This window comes from Aquarana catesbeiana, linkage group LG10 (genome assembly GCF_042186555.1).
Source record: "Aquarana catesbeiana isolate 2022-GZ linkage group LG10, ASM4218655v1, whole genome shotgun sequence".
NCBI classification, from domain to species: domain Eukaryota; kingdom Metazoa; phylum Chordata; class Amphibia; order Anura; family Ranidae; genus Aquarana; species Aquarana catesbeiana.
Genome location: NC_133333.1, coordinates 61,355,797 through 61,376,855, shown reverse-complemented (window position 1 = coordinate 61,376,855; position 21,059 = coordinate 61,355,797). Strand labels below are relative to the sequence as shown.

The 21,059-nt window shown below is 45.5% G+C and overlaps 1 protein-coding gene across 2 annotated transcripts in view; it reads left to right on the top strand.

The window, feature by feature from the left end:
* Positions 1–1,376: 1,376 nt before the first annotated feature.
* Positions 1,377–21,059, top strand: part of LOC141110720 (MOB kinase activator 2-like) — an 89,402-nt gene continuing 69,719 nt past the window's right edge. Inside the window, exon 1 of one of the 2 annotated variants that reach the window (XM_073602259.1) lies at positions 1,377–1,542. The gene's annotated coding sequence lies outside the window, so the exon portion shown is untranslated. The remainder of the gene's footprint in view (positions 1,543–21,059) is intronic. The other variant, XM_073602258.1, reaches the window with a different exon arrangement.

Genomic DNA, 21,059 nt, shown 5'->3' with positions numbered 1-21,059 from the left:
CCTGTCCCCCTCTATAAAGCCTGTCAGTGCCAAAAAAAAGTGCAGATCAGTGCCCAAAAAAGTGCCAATCAGTGCCCCATCATTAATGCCTGTCAGTGCTCCATCAAAATGCCAATCAGTGCCACTCAGTAAGGCCTGTCAGTAGCTCCTCATCAGTGCTGCCTATCCAGTGCCACCTATCAGTGCCCATCAGTGCCACTTATCAGTATTTTTCACGCAACACACATAGGGCAGCCTATAGATTTCATGCGACAAACGCAGCAAAGTAGCTCATGGAGGGCTCATTCACACCTAGTAATTTGGTGCAACATGCATAGGTCAGGATAAGGAGGTACCACCAGCCCTCCTGTACAGGGCCTTGGGCCAGAAGGGGGACCCAGGCAGCAAGGTGAATTGGATGTGGGCAGTGAGGATGATTAATGGAACCCATCTTCTGTATGAGAGCTGTCTTCTTTTCCTTTCCCTCCCTTTTGTTTTCAGCTACTGCAGAGAGAGCTATACAAAGGATCTGTTTCAGTAATTGCCCCCCCCCCCACGCCGATCACCCTCCCTGTGCATCATACGTTTCTCCCTGCTGCCCAGCCCCCCCTGTGTTTTTCCCCACCCCCTCTCTTCCGCAGTGCTGACGACTTCCATCCTCTCCTTCCCGCTGCACACAAAAACACACAATAGGATCCTTTAAGACTGAGAGTGGGGGAAGGGTGCAGTAAATATGTCATATTTACCAGCCCCTTCCCTTCCTGAATGAATTAACACAATGTGTGATCAGTACTGATCAATCACTGTGTTCATTCATAACTGAAGCATTGGCTGTATGGGACCCTGTGTCAGGTTGTCTGTATGGGGCCCCATGTCAAATTTTCTGTATGGGGTCCCGTGGTTTCTAACAGCAGCCCTGCATAGGGAAGCCTGTTGATTTCAATGGGCTGCCCTACGTGCAACAAATGGTGAAAAGTAGCTCATGAATCTTTTTGCCACATTCTGCTTTGCGCATTTTATCGCATGTTTTCTTGCATTTTGCTTTTGGCTAAACACGCGTATGCTTCCCGCGTTTGGGGTGACGTTAACAATTAATGACACATGTAAACAGAACCTGATGGCAACGGAACCCATGCATTTGCTAAAAAGCAGCGCATTTCTCTTGCGTGTTGATAACTTGCAAGATTTAGGTAAACATCTGAAAAAAAAATGTGTGATGAGCTGATCTTAACATCATTAATGTCATTAGCTATTGCCTATAGTCAGCCCTGTGATGGTTGACACCTCAGTACTGCAGCCAACAGCTAGGAACCCTGTCTAGAGGGGCGGGGATGATGCGTCCTCGGTTGCCATAGCACATGGCTCCTCCCCCGCTCTCGTTCATTGGCTGGCTGGCTGGCTGGCTGAGTGTACTGTGTTCAGGGAGGGTGGAGTGTTGGCTGAGCTGGAACACGCACTGCTCCGGCCGGTTCTTCCTCTTTTGTTCTGCGGATGTTTGTAAAGCCGAGCGAAGTGCGGACCGAGCCAGCGCCAGCGGAGAGAGCACACCGGACATCAGGACAGGTGAGAACAGATTGCGGGCCCCGGGTGTCATATAGAGGGAGGTCATAGTCTTGTCTGTGGGTTACACCCGATCATCATCCCTGACTTTTCTATGGAGTGTTTACCTGGCGATCTGATTGTACAATCGATCTCCACACACGTTACAGTCTGATTGTACGATGTCATATACACTGATCAGCCATAACATTATGATCACTGACTGGTAAAGTGAATAACATTGGTTATCTCATTACAATGGCATCTGGAATTGGGTTGGATATATTAGGGATCAAGTGAACATGTTGTCCCTGAAGTTGATGTGTAGAAGGAGAAAACTGCAGCTGTTGTGGGATGTTCCGGGTCTGCAGTGGCCAGGATCCATCAAATGTGGTCCAAGGAAGGAAAACTGGTGACCCAGCAAGGCAGGCAAGGCTCATTGATGCACATGGAGAGTGAAGGGTGGCACCTGTAGTCCGATCCAATAGATGAGCTATTGTAGCTGATAAAGTGAATGCCGGTTCTGGTAGAAAGGTGTCAGAACACAGTGTATCGCCGATTGTTGTGTATGGGGCTGCGTAGATGCAGACCAGTCAGGGTGCCCAAGCTGACCCGTGTCCACAGCAAGAAGCACCTACACATCAGAACTTGACCACAGAGCAATGAAAGAAGGTGGCCTGGTTTGATGAATTCAAGAATGGTTTGAGGAACACAAGATAGAGGTGTTGACTTGGTCTCCAAATTCTCTAGATCTCAATACATAATGTGAGATGTGCTGAAAAAAACATGTCCGATCCATGGAGGCCCCACTTCATAACTTACTGGACTTAAAGGATCGGCTACTGATGGCTTGGTGCCAGAACTTTAGAGGTTTAGTGGAGTCCATGCCTCGTTGGGCTATGATGGGTAGTCATAATGTTATTGCCGATCTGTAAGGCTGGCCATACATGGTACATCATTGTTATATATATATTTTTTTTTTTTTTTAGCCAACGAGTTGAATGAACCGATTTCCCCCATCTACACATTTGATGTAGATGGGGGGAATCCTCCCCACTGTGCTATTGTATTCTTTTGGGGGCCTTCTCTGCCATCAAAGTACACTGATCAGTGCTAGCCAGTGGCTAAAAACCTGACAGGCTGGTTGTACATAAGTCGATCGATAGATTAACATGTTTACAACCAGCTAGCCCATGCATAGATCAAATATCAGCTGGTCCCTGCTGACCCGGTCAAATTGTGATCCATGTATGGCCAGCTTAAACGCCTACCCTATTGGATAGATCAAGTGCTCATGTTACATAGTTTTGGTAAATCTATAGTTGATCATATGGTCTGATTTGTAATGTGTATGGTGACACCTTGGAGTTACAAAAACTGTGTTCAGGCAAGACCTTACACTAAATATAAAATTGCGCTAGTCTAAAGCAAATAAAATCTGAAATGATATTGAATAATATGCTGGTAGTGTTATGACACACTATAAAGTAAAAAAAAAAACATATAAAGGTGTTTATAACAACCAAAGTGAAAAATAACACATAATCAATTTAAATGCAAGAGCAAAAAAGCAGTGCCTGAGTCCTTTGAATATAATAAAGACCAAAAATAGATATAAATTCTCCACCACCAAGTGAGTTGATGAAATTGTTGTGGTCGTCAGGGTCGTTTACAGTTGTTTTCTAGGCATTTGAGTTTAGAGGCATTTTTGGAACGCAAAAATATGGGTTCAGAAGCTGAGTTTAGAGGCATTTCAAGTGACAAACAGGTTTAGCCGCGTTTCATTTACAGGCGTTTTTCATTTTGGCTATTTTGAACGCAAATGCGGCTAAATGTGGCATATAACACGGCAAAAATTTTAAACGTGGGTTATCTGGCAAGTTAAATCGTTCAAGAGAGGTTGTAAAAACGTCGCGTGTATATGAAGCCTCAGTAGCCAATCGGCTGTTTTTTCAATAAATTATATGCTTGCGGTATTGCACTATTGGAGCTTTTGTTTTATATGATTACCTCCCACCCCTGGATATTTTGGATGTCCTGATTTACTATCCCATTATCCTGTCATCATTATAACCCGCAGAAGTATTCTGCCTGTCTGCTTTGACCATCTTAGAGATAGGTGGTCCCGACGATTCGGTAAGAGTCCCAGACCACCGTGTGTGGTGTATCACAGAAAAGTTTCATCAACTCACTTGGTGGTGGAAAATTTATATCTGCTATTTTTGGACTTTATTATATTCAAAGGACACCTTTTTTATGGGTGTTTTTTTTTTTTTTTTACTTTATAGTGTGTCATAACACTACCAGCATATTATTCAATATATTTCAGATTTTATTTGCTTTAGGCTCGGTTCACACCTAAACCGGCTGTGGATTGCACAGCAACGCTGTCTGTCCCTGTTCTCCGTTTCTGGGACCAATCAGGGCAGACTCTTTGCCTGAATTTGGCCCTGAAACGGAGGGAAAGACGCACAGCGTTTCTGTGCAGTGCGCTCCGCAGCCGCCCTGGAGACATGTGAACCGGCTCCATAGAGAGCAGGTCACATTCTCCTGCTATGCGAACCCAGCCTCAGACTAGTGCGATTTTATGTTTGCTACTTGGATTATACAGTATCGCACAAAAGGGAGTACACCCCTCACATTTTGTAAATATTTTATTATATCTTTTCATGTGACAACACTGAAGAAATGACACTTTTCTACAATGTAAAGTAGTGATTGTACAGCTTGTATAACAGTGTAAATTTGCTGTCCCCTCAAAATAACTCAACACACAGCCATTAATGTCTAAACCGCTGGCAACTAAAGTGAGCACACCCCTAAGTGAAAATGTCCAAATTGGGCCCAAAGTTTCAATATTCTGTGTGGCCACCATTATTTTCCAGCACTGCCTAAACCCTCTTGGGCATGGAGTTTACCACAGGTTGCCACTGAAGTCCTCTTCCACTCCTCCATGATGACATCACGGAGCTGGTGGATGTTGGAGACCTTGCGCTCCCCCACCTTCTGTTTGAGGATGACCCACAGATGCTCAATAGGGTTTAGGTCTGGAGATTATTCAGGTGCTTATCTAATAGTTTCTTGAAACTATCGATGCCCCAAAAACCACCCCCCGCTGAGACCACCGCCTGTTGGAGAGAATTCCACATCCTTGCCGCTCTTACAGTAAAGATCACTCTACGTAGTTTAGGGTTAAACCTCTTTTCTTCAAATTTTTTAATGAGTGGCCACGAGTCTTGTTACTCCCTTCTGCGAAAAAGTTTTATCCCTATTGAGGGGTCACCAGTATGGTATTTGTATATTGAAATCATATCCCCTCTCAAGCGTCTCTTCTCCAGAGAGAATAAGTTCAGTGCTCGCAACCTTTCCTCATATCTAATATCCTCCAGACTCTTTATTAGCTTTGTTGCCCTTCTTTGTACTCGCTCCATTTCCAGTACATCCTTTCTGAGGACTGGTGCCCAGAACTGGACAGCATACTCTAGGTGCGGCTGAACCAGAGTCTTGTAGAGCGGGAGAATTACCGCTTTATCTCTGGAATTAATCCCCTTTTTAATGCATGCCAATATTCTGTTTGCTTTGTTAGCAGCAGCTACCCCTGGCTCCTTTTCCATCTTATATTCCCCCAGAGGTTCTCCCCCCAGTGTATAGATTGCATTCATATTTTTGCCACCCAAATGCATTATTTTACATTTTTCTACATTGAACCTCATTTGCCATGTAGTTGCCCACCCCAGTAATTTGTTCAGATCTTTTTGCAAGGTTTCCGCATCCTGCAGAGAAGTTATTGCCCTGCTTAGCTTGGTATTGCACGCAAATACAGAGATTTAACTGTTTACCCCATCCTCCCAGGTCGTTTATGAACAAATTAAATAGGCTTGGTCCCAGCACAGAACCCTGGGGGACCCCACTACCCACCCCTGACCATTCCGAGTACTCCCCATTTATCACCACCCTCCGAACTCGCTCTTGTAGCCAGTTTTCAATCCATGTACTCACCCTATGGTCCATGCCAATGGACTTTATTTTGTACAGTAAACGTTTATGCGTTTAACGTTTAAAGCAAGGCAGTGGTTGTCTTGGAGGTGTGTTTGGGGTCGTCATCATGTTGGAATACTCCCCTTCAGCCCAGTTTCAAAGGGAGGGGATCATGCTCTGCTTCAGTATGTCACAGTACATGTTGGCATTCATGGTTCCCTCAATGAACTGTAGCTCCCCAGTGCCGGCAGCACTGATGCAGCCCCAGATCATGACACTTCCACCACCATGCTTGACTGTAGGCAAGACACACTTGTCTTTGTACTCCTCACCTGGTTGCTGCCACACATGCTTCACACCATCTGAGCCAAATAAGTTTATCTTAGTCTCATCAGACCACAGGGCATGGTTCCAGTAATCCATGTCCTTAGTCTGCTTGTCTTCAGCAAACTGTTTGTGGGCTTTCTTGTGCATCATCTTTAGAAGAGGCTTCCTTCTGGAACGAGAGCCATGCAGACCAATTTGATGCAGTGTGCAGCGCATGGTCTGAGCACTGACAGGCTGACCACCCCTTCAACCTCTGCAACAATGCTGGCTACACTGATACATCTATTTCCCAAAGACAACCTCTGGACATGATGCTGAGCATGTGCACTCAACGTCTTTGGTCAACCATGGCTAGGCCTGTTCTGAGTGGAACCTGTCCTGTTAAACCTGTATGGTTTTGGCCACCGTGCTGCAGCTCAGTTTCAGGATCTTGGCAATCTTCTTATAGCCTTAGGCCATCTTTATCTAGAGCAACAATTCTTTTTTTCAGATCCTTAGAGAGTTCTTTGTCATGAGGTGCCATGTTGACCTTCCAGTGACCAGTACGAGAGAGTGAGAGCAATAATACCAAATTTAACACACCTGCTCCCCATTTACACCTGAGACCTTGTAACACTAATGGGTCACATGACACTGGGGAGGCAAAAATAGCTAATTGGGCCCAATTTGAACATTTTCTCTTAGGGGTGTACTCACTTTTGTTGCCAGCGGTTTAGACATTAATGGCTGTGTGTTTGTTATTTTGAAGGGACAGCAAATTTACACTGTTATACAAGCTGTACACTCACTACTTTACATTGTAGCAAAGTGTCATTTCTTCAGTGTTGTCACATGAAAAGATATAATAAAATATTTACAAAAATGTGAGGGGTGTACTCACTTTTGTGAGATACTGTATCTTCTAGTTAATCGCTGCAGTCGCTATTTTTTTTTTTCTTTTTTCACTATCACTTATTTTAGCGTGGTATATAATCCCTTTTTAAAGACCTTACACTGCATAGTTGTTGGTAAATCTAAAGGTGATTGTAACCTGTGTGCTAGGCTTTACATCTAAAACAACTATGGAGTGTTAAGTTCTGTACACACAGATCGATGTCGGGTGGCATCAGCTGGTTCAATAGAAACCGGCCAACATGCAGCTGGTCCAACAGACGCCTGCCGTTCTGCTGGCTTATGTCACAGGGATGTGACTGAAAAAAAGTCTGCCGACCGGCTCCCTATCAGCGCTCTCAGACAACGGCAGAGAACACAATAGTACAGCAGGGGAGATCGCTGTACCAACATCAGATTGTTAGTACAGCGGCTCCGACCTGAGCTGTCAATTATTTTCTCGTTCAGCCTGTTAGGTTGAACGAAAGAAAAAACTGTTGGTGTGCACTAGACTTAAGGGTCTGCATGGATACACATTGATTTTGTTTATATTAGGTAGTTCCTAATATTACATAGTTTTGGTTGATCTATCATTTGATTGTACAGTCAGATTGAAAGGTGTGTGGTGTACCTAAGGCTGGCTATATACAATCTGGTTGTAAAATCTCCTTTAAATCTACCATCAGCTATGTGGTATAGGCTGGCCTTCCTGACTTGATGCTAATAAATTGTGTTTTTTTTTTTTTTTTTTTTTTTTTTTTACATTTGACCTCATATTGCATATTTTGGTGATTGTACAATCAAAATGTGCATTGTATGGCTAGCTTTAAGTGGATTGTACAGAGATTGTAACATGTATGGTGAGCTTTGTAGTGATATCTCTGTCATTGTGCTGTTTGTACTGTGTGTCCGTAAACTATGTATTCTGCACACTTTCAACTGCCCACTCACTATATAATCAGTTCATATAATCTTCATTACTCTTAACAAAACTATCTCTAGAGGTGCAAACCTAAGCTATCCATTCAGCCAGTGTCCAATCAGACAGGCCTTTGCACTGCATTCTTGGTGATATATCTAAAGGAGATTGTACAATCAGATTGTATGTATTGCCCATCCTCCTAGTACTGTTGTGTGTTTCAATATATATTCAGTAATGCTAGGTTCACACTTCTGTGTGTGGCGGCGGGTGTGGGAATTGCAGTGATTCCCACATTTGCAGTGAAAACGCACTGTTCTGGGGAAACGCATGTAAAGTTGCAGTGTGGGTGCAGGAACTGCAGGGAAATTTCCCTGCTGCTGCTGTTTTGAAAAGGTGCATGCACTTCTTCCTTTTTTTTTTTTTTCTTGCGAAAACACAGACATGACAGCCCATTCATTTGAATGGGCTGCTGTGCCTGCGTAAATGCGGCCCACAAAAACGCATAGGTGTGTACCTAGTGTTAGAAGCAATTGTAAGGAGTAGGGGGAACGTGTTAACTGATCGGTTTATACAAAGGAGGAAATAATTGTAATGTTAGAGCCTGGCACCAAGGTTTTGAATGTCCTGGGCCGCTGACACTAAAGCGCTGATAAAAAGTTTGTGACTTCCGTATTGTTTGTAGTAGATTCCTTTCAGCTTTGTCAGTTTTTAGATGTCCTTAGTAGCAGCTTTGTTCGTGTGTGTGTGTGTGTGTGTGGTTTTTTGTTTTTTTTTTTTTTTTTTTTATTTTCTTTGGGATAATCAGTTGATCATAAACAGTCTGCCTGATTTGCTACAGGAGTTCAATATTTACAAACAATTAATTGTCCAGCCGTGTGGAGCCGATATGGAGATTTGCTTTTCATGTGATCAGATGATTGAAGTGATTATTTGTACAATGCATTGTATGTACCTGGAAGTAGCTCTCCGCCCTGGCTCACACCAGTGCGACTTGTCATGCAACTTGACAGTTAAGTCACATGACAAATCGCACCCCATTTGCGGTAATGGAACTGTTCAATCAACTTGAGTCGCAGCGACTTTGAAAAAGGTTCCTGCACTATTCCAGTGCGACTTGCATTGACATCTGTTAAATGAAGTCGCACAGATGTCAGCAAGCTGCACATGAAATCGCACTGATAGTCCGTTTTGAAGTTGCGCTGTAGTGCGACTTCAAAGCCGCACTGGTGTGAACCAGGGCTAATACAGGATCTGACATCATTGTGTATATAATATGCATTACGACTGCGTTCTGAATCCTTCAAAAATCAGTGAAATATTGATGCCATTCTTGGGGCTGGGAGATTTTCTTTAAAAAAAAAAAAAAATCTTCGATTTTCTTAAGAAAAACTCGATTCACGATTCGATTTTTTTTTTTTTTTTTTTTTTTTTTCTTTTTTCTTTTTTTTTTAGGCGAGGCCACGGCTTCGGCCTAGTCCAGGCTCGCGGACTACGCCGGAGCCGCAGCCTCACCTAAAAACTCCTGCCCGCAGCTCCTCAGGACCGGCGCGGTGTCAGCGCCCTTGTTAAACTCCCTTGTTAAACTCCCTTATGCGAAAAAGTTTTATCCCTATTGTGGGGTCACCAGTATGGTATGTATATTGAAATCTTAACCCCCGTCTCTTCTCCAGAGAGAATAAGTTCAGTGCTCGCAACCTTTCCTCATAAGTAATATCCTCCAGACCCTTTATTAGCTTTGTTGCCCTTCTGGGGTGGGGCCATATCGGGGCTCCATGTCTGAATTGATACGCGGAGCTTTGACTCGGCTTGGGTGTCCCCATAGAAAGCTGCTGGCTGTGGGGGCACTCAATAGGAGGGAGGGGCCAGGAGCAGCAAAGAGTTACCCGAGAAGAGGAGGATCCAGGCTGATCTGTGCAAATCCAACTGCACAAGAGGAGGTAAGTATAACATGTTTGACTTTTTTTGTTTTTTTAAATGAGACTTTACAATCACTTTAAGCTTTGGCAATAACACTTTATGAGTTATTGTGAGTCTGATTTTGCACTTTTCAGCTTTAGTAAATAAACCCCAATATATCACACATTTGGAGTTTGAAGTTACTATGCTAGGTTGATCAATATTACATTTAAAAAAGTAACGAGCTGAACATGCAGAAAAATAATTACTACTGTGAACTACGTGGAAATCTCATAGAAACAGCACCACATTTCTGTTCACTTCACACACGATTCAGCGCAGTGCGACTTGAGCCCATTTTGAATGGGCTCTAATCGCATCACATCGCACCAAAGACATTCATGCAGCAATTTTGCAACTGCATTACAATCGAATTGCATAGTACTTCTGTGCCATACGGACCGGTGCATGCAAATGTGCTGCGTTTGGGGTGTCGTTAAGGTTGCACTGACATCCAAGGACAGTGCGATTTAATTGTGGTGTGTGAAACATGCATGGTGTTTCCCGCATTGCATTAGGAACATGCAGGTATGTGTCCAACAATATTAAATTAAAGCTGAACTCAAGGCAAAAAATTTCCATTTAAATATATTCCTTGATAACCACAAAGAATACAAATATACTTTGCGTGTACCAAGTGTCTTTGCAAATCCAGATATTACCTTGTAAAAATTGGCAGTGGCTTCCTCTCTGTGCTGCAAATATCTTGAGCAGAGCTGTGGGAGGGACCCAGCAGGCCACACCCACTACCTGCAGAAAACTACAGAAGGGGGGCAGAGACAAGACCAGTTACCATGTGCAGGGAGAGAGCAGGAGTGTCTTTATTACAGGAAGCTCCTGCACTGGATTACTGCACAGATGTGGAAGAAATACACAAAGCATCCCAAGATTCTATTAATAATGCTAGGCTTGCATTTAGACAATATTTCAGCTTTAAACAATAGGATCTAATTTAATTAAATTTTGCTTAGCCAGTAATAATGGCTTTTAGTTATTAATTGCTAGTGATTTCAGTACCCTGATTCAACTTTAAAAAGAGGAAGTGATAGAAATGTGAAAACAATAGTATTTTTTTTTTTTTGGTGGTTTCCAAATGGAGTTGGCAAGTCTCGAATCATGATGGATGAAGATGGCTATATTGCCTGACCTGATGTAACTTCTGCAGTGTTGAGCTATGTATCTGCCTCTGTACATATACAGGAATTACTTACATTGGAACATGGATGGCATAACATTCAAGGTACAAAACTGATTGGTAATGACTAATAACAATGGGATCATTCTGCGGTGAGTCATTTTGACAGATGTTTTTAACATAAGTAATTTTACAGGGCAAAAACAGTCTATGGCTGCATTCTCGTCTGAGAATCAGGCGATTTTGTAGCGTGTTTTTTATGGCATATTCAGGCTTCAGCGTTTTTTATTTAGCCAATAAAAAGCTAGTTACTAGGAGGAGATGGTAATTTAGGCTTAAAAGCGTTAATTTCCAGGTGCTCCTATTATTAAAGTCTCTATAGGTGCCGAAAATGTCCCTTTTTGTTTTTCCTTAGGGGTTTTGTGCATTTTTGATCTTGACTAGGTCACATTTGGCAGGCAGGAGGGTTTTTTTTTTTTTTTTCTTGCCTGTATATGTGTATACACCTTATCTTTGCAGCTTGGAGGGGCGGTAAAAACGCAACACAGTTGAATGTTCTTACCGCTGCCACAACCGTAAGTGTAAAATAGGCCTAAAACCCCAACAAGTGCGTGATGCTGGCCATGCATGGCTCGAATTTGGGGTAGCCAAATCGGCACTACCTGGCTTGATGACCTTTGATTAAAAAATAAAAGGAGCTGGCTGAAAAATAGCTGGCCGAATAGTGACTGCTTTTGTTTGAATATTTAGGCAGTTTGAATATGTTTTAACTGGCAAAGGAGCTTTCTACATCCATGCTATTTAGTGTGAAGGGGGGAATTTGAATGATTTCTCTTGTAAACGTGTATGGCTAGCCAAATGGTGGCCATACATGTATAGATTTTTTTTCTGTTCAGCCCCACAAGCTCCGTCTATGCTACACAGCACAGATGGACAACTCTTCCACTTGGCTATAGTATTTTGACCGCCAGCCCTGCCGGCTGTTAAAATACCCAAAAAGTGCCAGTATCTGGTTGCAGACACTGTTCGACCATAGATTTTCCCCTTGGCTCCTTTTGTTTTTTTTTTTTTCATTTGAAGAATGTTGGACAGGAGGGTGCTAAAAGGGCCACCAATTAAGTGTATCGTGGTTAGTTTACCAGGAACCAAGCGACATGCGCTGCGTGTATTGCCATGTAAGGCCCCTTTCACATGTGCGGACCGTTCAGATCTGCCTATCAGTTTTTTCAGGTGGATCTTAATGATTGCTCCATACAGCTCTATGGAACGTTGCTCTGCAAAATCCAGCCGGATGGATGTCCTATTTTCCATCCATTGATCGGATGAAAACGGACAGGCGGTCCGTAATCATCCAATCCCCCCCCCCCCCCCATAGAGGAGAGCGATCCCTCTGACAGATCCGTCCCTGCACAGTGCAGAGACGGACTTGTCATCCTCCGGCTCAGGGGGGATCAATGGAGCGATCTCTGCTGAGCAAGCGGAGGAGTAAAAACGGACAGCCCTGTGTGAAAGGGGCCTAAGGGTGGCATTTGTCACATCCCCCAATAAAAGCTACATATAGTTACATAATTAATCTGGCTGAAAAAAGTCAAATCAGTTCAACCAACATAGAAAGAAAATAGAAAACTTCCATGTACACTATCCAGTACCCACAGTTGATCCAGAGGAAGGCAAAAAACCCCAGAAAAGCATGACCCAGTTTGCCCCATCAGGGGAAAAAAATCCTTCCTAATCCCCCAAGGAGGCAATTGGATATTCCCTAGATCAGATGGGGACTTGCCTGTAGTACCCACCATGATTTTTGTTGATTCAATCAATTGCTAATGCCTGGCACTTTGGACCTTCGCTCTTCTCCATTAAAGGACATGCGTATTAATACTCTCTAGCAGAGGTTTCTCAAAAGGGTTCTCCAGCTTGAGCAATTTTTGCCTCTTGGATAAGTCCCCACTGACATCATTGACCTTTTTAGCTAATAATTCTTTCCAATAACCGCAAGTATAAGGTACATTCTTTCCACTAAGCCTCATACTAATGTGCCATGAGTTCTAGATATAGTAATTTTTAGCATGGATTCCCTAAGACCAGAACGTTAATTCAAGGACTCCTCTGTGTTGAAAAGGTTGAGAAAGGCTGCTCTAGTACATAGGAAAATGCTAATATAAAATAATTTTTTGGGAAACCAAAACCATTGCTTGCTTATATTGAGCTGTTATATGGTCTGACTAAGAGTCTTTCTTTCTTTCTTTCTTTCTTTCTTTCTTTCTTTCTTTCTTTCTTTCTTTCTTTCTTTCTTTCTTTCTTTCTTCTTCTCTCCTTCTCTCCTTCTCTCCTTCTCTCCTTCTCTCCTTCTCTCCTTCTCTCCTTCTCTCCTTCTCTCCTTCTCTCCTTCTCTCCTTCTCTCCTTTTCTGAAGATCTATTTCCTCCAAGTATCTTGTTTGTTCTCTTTGTTCAGTAAATATTTGCGGCTTTGCATACATTCCACACATTGTTTGTACATCTTGGCTGCCTCCTTCTCACCTGGAGTGTCTGAAACAGGTTGGAACAGGAAGCCAAGGATGTGGCTGAGCCAATCGCTTTTCTTACGACATTCCACCCACCCCACAGCATGTTTGTGCTTGCGCTGGGCCGCCATCTGCCACCCTGCTCGCATACTTGGAGTCTCCTGCAAATATTATACAGCTCACACTTCCCGATCATTCAAAGCATATTCCTATCATGACATGTAGAGGAGAAGGTGGTGTGCTTCTGCTTTTTTTGGCTTGGGGTGATCAGTGTGCCACGTGGAGGAAATCTGTTTGCGAATGAAGGAATGTATTACACCAATAATACCATATGCCCTATAAATCCTTTTGAGTCTTACAGTATAGGCTGGCATATGTTTTTTCCTGGTTTTGTTCTTTCCTATCGTCTTCTGCAAATAGAATGGGTAAACTTAAAGCTGTATTAAACCCAAAAGCAAATATGTATTATTATGCAGTTTGCCAATTCTTAGATGGGATTGCTGTATTCGGTTTCTATTTTAGGCTTTTATCTTTTATTTTCACCTGGTGATCTAGCCTGAGCGTTGAGACAAACCATTTAACACTAAGGCTCCTTTCACACTGAGGCGCTTTGCAGGCGATAAAGTGCTAAAAATAGCGCCTGCAAAGCGCCCTGAAAGAGCCACTCAATGCAATCCATTGTGAAAGCCCCGAGGGCTTTCACACTGGAGCGGTTCGCTTGCAGGGCGGTCTAAAAAGTCCTGCAAGCCGCATTTTTGGAGCGCTGTAGGAGCGGTGTATTTACCGCTCCTAAAGCGCCCCTTCCCATTGAAAACAATGGGAGAGCGCTCCAAACCCGCCTGCAAAGCCCCCTGCAGTGGTTTTAACCCTTTTTCGGCCGCTAGCGGGGGGGTTAAAATCGCCCCATTAGCTCCGCTAAAACGACGGTAAAGCGGCACTATATTTAGCGCCGCTGTACCACCAGCGCCCGCACACCTCAGTGTGACAGTAGCCTAACAGTGGTGCTAACCATGATCAGCTTTTATTTATTTAAAATCTGTATCACAAAAGGAGAAAACTGTTGCTGCAGCTGTTAGTGTATCCTATGTTGGCCATAGATGGATGGAAATTCAGGCGGTTCAGCGCTGGGCACTGCAAATCGAAATAGAATAGAAGTCAATTTCTGTTCAACTACTTTTTTTTTTTTTTTTTTGTGTTCTAGGTAAGTGCATGAAAAGCTACATTCCAATGGGCGGGGAGGGGCACATAGTTTGCTGTGTTCAGAGGTGGCTAAACCCCGCCTCTGGACGCAGCAACGCTGTGTAGTAGCCACATACAAACTGACCGATTAGCTGTGGCCAGAACACCACAAAAATGTGTGTGTGTGCAGGGAGCATTAAGAACCGCCCGCAGAGAACCTAGGCATCACTGGTGGCCATATGGCTTTTTTTTTTTTTTTTTTCTTTGGATCGAGGTAAGAAATAGCTAAAGTGATATAAATTCTTAAATCGAAACTGGCTTGGGTTCTGCACCAAATTAACAAAGGGATCGTACCGATTTTCAACATAGAAAAGTGCCTCAGATCCCCACCAGATTGGACCTGGTGTGCAGGATGTGACACTGCACATACCTCTCTCGGCTCGTGTTGTTACCATACCACAAGAGCAGAGCCTAAATGTAAGCAACGAAAGCTCCTTTCACGTGGGGGGAGGGAGCTGGAGCAAGCAGCTCTCCTGCCTTCTATGCTAGACACAGCATAGAAAGTGGAGCGGATTGCTTGTGCCCCCTTTGTTAATTAGGAGCAGGATCTGCTCTGTGTTCTCAGTTTATAAAAGCGGTGTTCAGTGACCCCTCTCCAGTGCAGTGGCCGCTTTTCAGAGCTACAGTGATATGCACAGCAATTCTGATCACTCCCAACTTGCTCATACACAATGTAGGCCTGTAAGCCGTCTCCTGGATCTTGTAGAAGCACGCTGTCAGATGGCACCTGAACATCAATGAAGGAAGATTTTGGCAGTATTAAAGAGTTTAAAATAAAAAAGGAAATAACACAGTGTAGCATAACAAAGGCTTGTCTTCTATATACAGCGTCTCACAAAAGTAAGTACACCCCTTACAATTTTGTAAATATTTTATTATATCTTTTCATGTGATAACACTTTGCTACAATGTAAAGTAGTGAGTGTACAGCTTGTATAACAGTGTCAATTTGCTGTCCCCTCAAAATAACTCAACACACAGCCATTAACGTCTAAACCGCTGGCAACAAAAGTGAGTACACCCCTAAGTGAAAATGCCCAAATTGGGCCCAAAGTGTCAATATTTTGTGTGACCACCATTATTTTCCAGCACTGCCTTAACCCTCTTGGGCATGAAGTTCACCAGAGCTTCACAGGTTGCCACTGGAGTCCTCTTCCACAACATCACAGAGCTAGTGGATGTTGGAGACCTTGAGCTCCTCCACATTCTGTTTGAGGATGCCCCACAGATGCTCAAAAAGGTTTAGGTTTGGTGACATGCTGGGCAAGTCCATCACCTTTTCCCTCAGCTTCTTTAGCAAGGCAGTGGTCATCTTGGAGGTGTGTTTGGGGTCGTTATCATGTTGGAATACTGCCCTGCGGCCCAGTCTCCAAAGGGAGTGGATCATGCTCTGCTTCAGTATGTCACAGTACGTGTTGGCATCCATGGTTCCCTCAATGAACTGTAGCTCCCCAGTGCCAGCAGCACTCATGCAGCCCCAGACCATGACACCACCAAGCTTGACTGTAGGCAAGACAAACTTGTCTTTGTACTCCTCACCTGGTTTCTGCCACACCATCTGAACCAAATAAGTTTTATCTTGGTCTCATCAGACCACGGGACATGGTTCCAGTAATCTATGTCCTTAGTCTGCTTGTCTTCAGCAAACTGTTTGCAGGCTTTCTTGTACATCTTTATAAGAGGCTTCCTTCTGGGATGACAGCCATGCAAACTAATTTGATGCAGTGTGCGGCATGTGATCTGAGCACTGACAAGCTGACCCCCTACCCCTCTGCAGCAATGCTGGCAGCACTCATACGTCTGTTTCCCAAAGACAACCTCTGGATATGACGCTGAGGCATGTGAGACCTGTTCTGAGTGGAACCTGTTCTGTTAAACCGCTGTATGGTCTTGGCCTCCGTGCTGCAGCTCAGTTTCAGGGTATTGGCAATCTTCTTATAACCTAGGCCATCTTTATGTAGAGCAACAATTTTCTCAAGTCGTCTTCCAGGACGGCACCCTGAGAGATGACTGGTCCACCTGACAGGAAACACAATCAATCAAGAGGTTAAAGGCCCCCGCCCCTCCCGATGCTCCTCAGTTTTTGATTGTGTTTCCCCACAGCGAAACCGTTTGTTATTTTTCTGTTGACCTAAAAGCCTGGGGCTGGTGGTCTCCCCCTGGGAGCCGGACCAAATGCCTGGGAAGCCTCTGGGTCCGGCCGGATGGTTCTCATCCTTCCTGGGGGGTTTCCCAATCCGTGTCTCGGGGGGGGGGGGGGGAGAGGCAGCAGACCGTGCTTCTTTCCATGGAACAGCCCCCCCCCCCGAGTGCTGAAGAACCCTGGGTGCGGTGGTGTACCCAGAACTTCAGGGGCCAAATTTCCTGTTGCCCTTCCTTACCTGTGCGGTGGCCTCGCAGTTGCAGGAGTTGGTGGTTTTCCTTCTACTGGCTACAAGACCACAGGAGGCGAGTCTGGGACCCGTTCTGGGGTCTGGCCAGGGCTGCCATTCGTCCGCCTGTCCACCGACCGTTCACGGGAGGTCGCGCGGCAAGAAGCTCTACCTGGAGAGCTTTTCTTCCAGGGACCTTGCTGAGTGTAGCTCAGCACCATTTTCCTGAAGATCAGGAAATTACATCACTTCCTCCTCTAAGAGGAGGGAGTGGGAAGGGCTGCAGCAGGAAGTGACCTCAGGTCCAGTATCACTTCCTGTCTTCGGCAAGATGGCGGTGGCGAGTTGCAGCCAGCATACAGAGGATATAAAAAGCCACAGGGAACAGGCGCCCATGTCTCCTCTGCGTTCCTGTATGCAGCACCTCCAGGGAGAGATTGGAAGTAGCATGGAACATGAGAAGGAGAGACCTGCAGGGTCTGCGGCCATGGAAGAGACCACAGGGGGTGAGTCTGACCGGCCTTCGGAGGTTTAGAGGGGGAGGATACCCCAACTCTTCTCCTCCGACTCTCACAGTGTATGCCTGTGTGTTTTTTTCAGGGGACGACGCTATTGCCCGTGAGGTTGCCAGCCGTCCTGTGAAATCCTCCACCCGCTCTAAACGATGTGGGAACTGTAATGACAGGCTACCCCCAGAACATCCAAAGCCCTTCTGTTTTAAATGCATACAGAAGTTGACAGGGAAGGAGACATATCAGATAATGAAGGAATTTCTTACTGTGCAAACTGAGATGCTGTCCACCTTAAAGTCTTTTCAGGCCACCCTTAAGCCTAGGGATTCAGAGGCTCACTCTAGTAAGGATGCCTCTTCCCAGGAGAGCTCCGCCTCCTCTAGGAGGTATCGGGCGGAGGTACTGAAGTATCCACTTCCCCACGATTCAGAGGAAGAGTGTGATTTAGAAGTTCCTAATCAGGAGTTTTCTGATGAAGGGGTGGTGGACAGCCAAGAGGAGGATGGGAGGGAGGAATCCAGGTCTAGCAGACATATATTTTCTGCCGACGACATGGAAGATCTTCTGAAAGCTATTTATGCCTCAGAAGAGATTCAGGAGCCTGCTGCACAGGTGTCCGCTCAGGATAGGATGTATAGAGGCTTGATTAAACCTCAGGCCAGGGTCCTTCCGGTACATTCCGCCCTTAAGGAAGTCATCTTAAGGGAATGGAAAGAACCAGAAAGAAGGCTTCTGAAATATAAAACCTGGAGCTTGGATGCCCCTTCTCTGAGGAGAATGAGGAAAAGTTTTTCAAAACTCCTAGACTAGACGCCTCCTTAGCACAGGTCTCTAAGCAGTCAGATCTTTCCTTTGAAGATACCGGTAACTTAAAGGATCAAATGGATCGCAGGGCTGAAACCATTTTACGCAGAGCCTGGGAAGCTAACGCTGCGGCTATGAGCCCCGCATTGGCCTCAGCTTGCATCGCGAGGAATGCCGACACGTGGGTCTGTAAATTAATGGACCACGTATCCCGAACCTCAAAATCCAAGGAGGTCCTGGATTCTCTGGAGGTCATAGGGAATGCTGACGCATATTTAGCAGATGCTGCGGTTGAAACTCAGCCAGGCGAGCCCTTTGGGTTAAAACCTGGGATGGGGATAGCTCATCCAAGACCCATCTATGTGGTCTCCCTTTTGAAGGGACGCTCCTTTTTGGTGCTGGCCTAGATCAGGCTCTAGCCAGATCTACCGAGAAGGGGAAAAAATTTCCTACTAAACCTAGGAGAGAGAGGAAGCGGTTTTTTCGTGGCCCCCAGGCAAGGAATCGCTTCTCCGAGAAAAAGGTCTCCCCTAATAGACGTTGGGGCGCAGGAAAAGACAAACAAAAAACTGGCGTTCTCTTTTCCAGCCAGAAGTCAGTTGACAAGACCCCCAGATGACTTTCCGGTAGGGGGCAGACTTTCCCACTTTGCCTCTCAGTGGGAAAGGATCACTCAAAGCCCCTATGTACTTCGGATCATAAGAGAGGGTTACAGATTGGAATTTCTCTCCCCTCCACCCCCCAAGTTTCTCTTGACCTACCTTCCCAGGGATCCCTGCAAGGTGGTAGGAATCCTTCAGAATATAAGAGAGCTGGCCAGTCAGGAGGTTATAATACCTGTTCCAGTGGACCAGCAGGGTCAGGGGTTTTATTCCCACATTTTCGTGATACCAAAACCCTCAGGAAGGTATCGTCTTATTATAAATCTAAGGAACCTCAACGTTTTTCTTCGTTACAAGAAGTTCCGCATGGAGAGTGTCTATTCCCTCAGGAGACATCTCCTCAAAGAAGTGTTTATGGTGACCTTGGATTTAAAAGACGCCTACCTTCATGTTCCCATTTTTCAGGGCCATCAAGGCTTACTGAGATTTGCGATCGCCTCTCCAGAGGGAGTGCAACACTGGCAGTTCACAGCCCTCCCCTTTGGACTGGCATCCAGTCCGAGAGTCTTCACAAAGGTCATGGCCGAGGTGGTGGCTTTTTTGCACCTCCAGGAAGTGGCATTGATTCCCTACCTGGACGACATTTTGATTTACAGTCTAAATCGGGATCAACTACTTCTGGATCTATCCAGAGTAATGCAGACCTTAGAAGACCTGGGATGGATTGTCAGCAGGGAAAAGTCCTCACTGACTCCTGCTCGGACAAAGTTGTATCTAGGTTTCCTGGTGGACTCCTCAGAACAAAAGTTAATTCTACCCCAGGGCAAGGTAGAGGGCCTCATATCAGCGGTCAGGTCGCTGTTACAGGCAAGCACCATCTCCTACAGAGGTATCATGAGAGTTCTGGGTCTAATGACGTCAGCTATCCCAGCAGTTCCTTGGGCACAGCTACACTCCAGGCCCCTCCAGCACTTCCTTCTATCCTCTTGGGACAGAAGAAGAGACTCTCTGGACATAGAGATAGCCATTCCAGTAGAAGTAAAGAACTCCCTTCACTGGTGGCTCCTTCCTCAGAGGCTTCAAGGGGGCCTCCTTTGGAGCCAACTTCAGCCTCTCAGGTTAACTACAGACGCAAGTTCCTGGGGGTGGGGAGCCCACCTAGAGGAACTAATAGCTCAGGGGTCCTGGAATTCAGAACAGAGAAGGGCCTCCTCCAACTTTCGAGAGCTGTTGGCCATAGGAGAAGCACTAAAGGCTTTCGAGGGAAGGATCAGGGGCCAGGAGCTGCAGGTCTTGTCAGACAATGCCACGGCAGTGGCGTTCCTGAATCATCAGGGGGGTACCAGATCTACAGCACTCCTATCCCTATCTGCAGAGATCCTGTCCTGGGCGGAAAGTCGGGTTCCTTCCATCTCCGCAGTCCACATAAAGGGGACATTAAATGTAAAGGCAGACTACCTCAGTCGGCAGCCGATTCTGCAGGGGGAATGGGAACTGAATCCAGAGGTCTTTTCCCTGGTAAGTCGGCAATTCGGCGTTCCAGAGATAGATCTCTTTGCCCGCAGGAAGAGCAGAAGGGTAAAGAGATTCTTTTCCCTTGCTCGAGAGAGAGGCTCAGAGGGGATAGACACGTTGGCACAGGTCTGGGACTTCCGACTCTCCTATGCCTTTCCCCCTCTGGGACTAATTCCGAGGGTCCTTCAAAAACTGTTCCTCTCGAAAAGCAAGTTGATTCTAATAGCCCCTTGGTGGCCCAAGAGAGCCTGGTTTCCAACCCTGCAGGGTTGGTCCATAGCCCCACCGCTTCACCTCCCGGTCCGGGGCGATCTTCTCCTTCAGGGTCCTGTCCACCACCCAGACCCCAGCTTCTTCAAGCTGACGGCCTGGCTCTTGAAAGGCAGAACCTGCGGGAGAAGGGGCTGTCGGACAGAGTAGTGGATACACTGCTCCTTAGTAGGAAGCCAGTCACAAGGCGTATTTACGCCAAGACCTGGGCGATTTTCTCTCGCTGGTGCCAGGAGAGAGGGACTTCTCAAAGAGAGATCCCTGCTATCTTAGAATTTCTCCAGGATGGAGCAGATCTAGGTTTGGCAACCAAGACCCTTAAGGCGCAGGTTTCAGCCTTGTCCTGTTTCCTTGAGAAACGTTTGGCATTACACCCCCTGATCAAGAGATTTCTCTTGGTCAGGGAGAGGTTGTCCCCTGTTCAAATGTCCAGGTGTCCTCCTTGGGACCTTACACTAGTACTGGAGGGGTTAACAAAGGCCCCATTTGAACCGATAGATCAGATCCCCCTTAGGATCCTGACCTTTAAATTAGCCT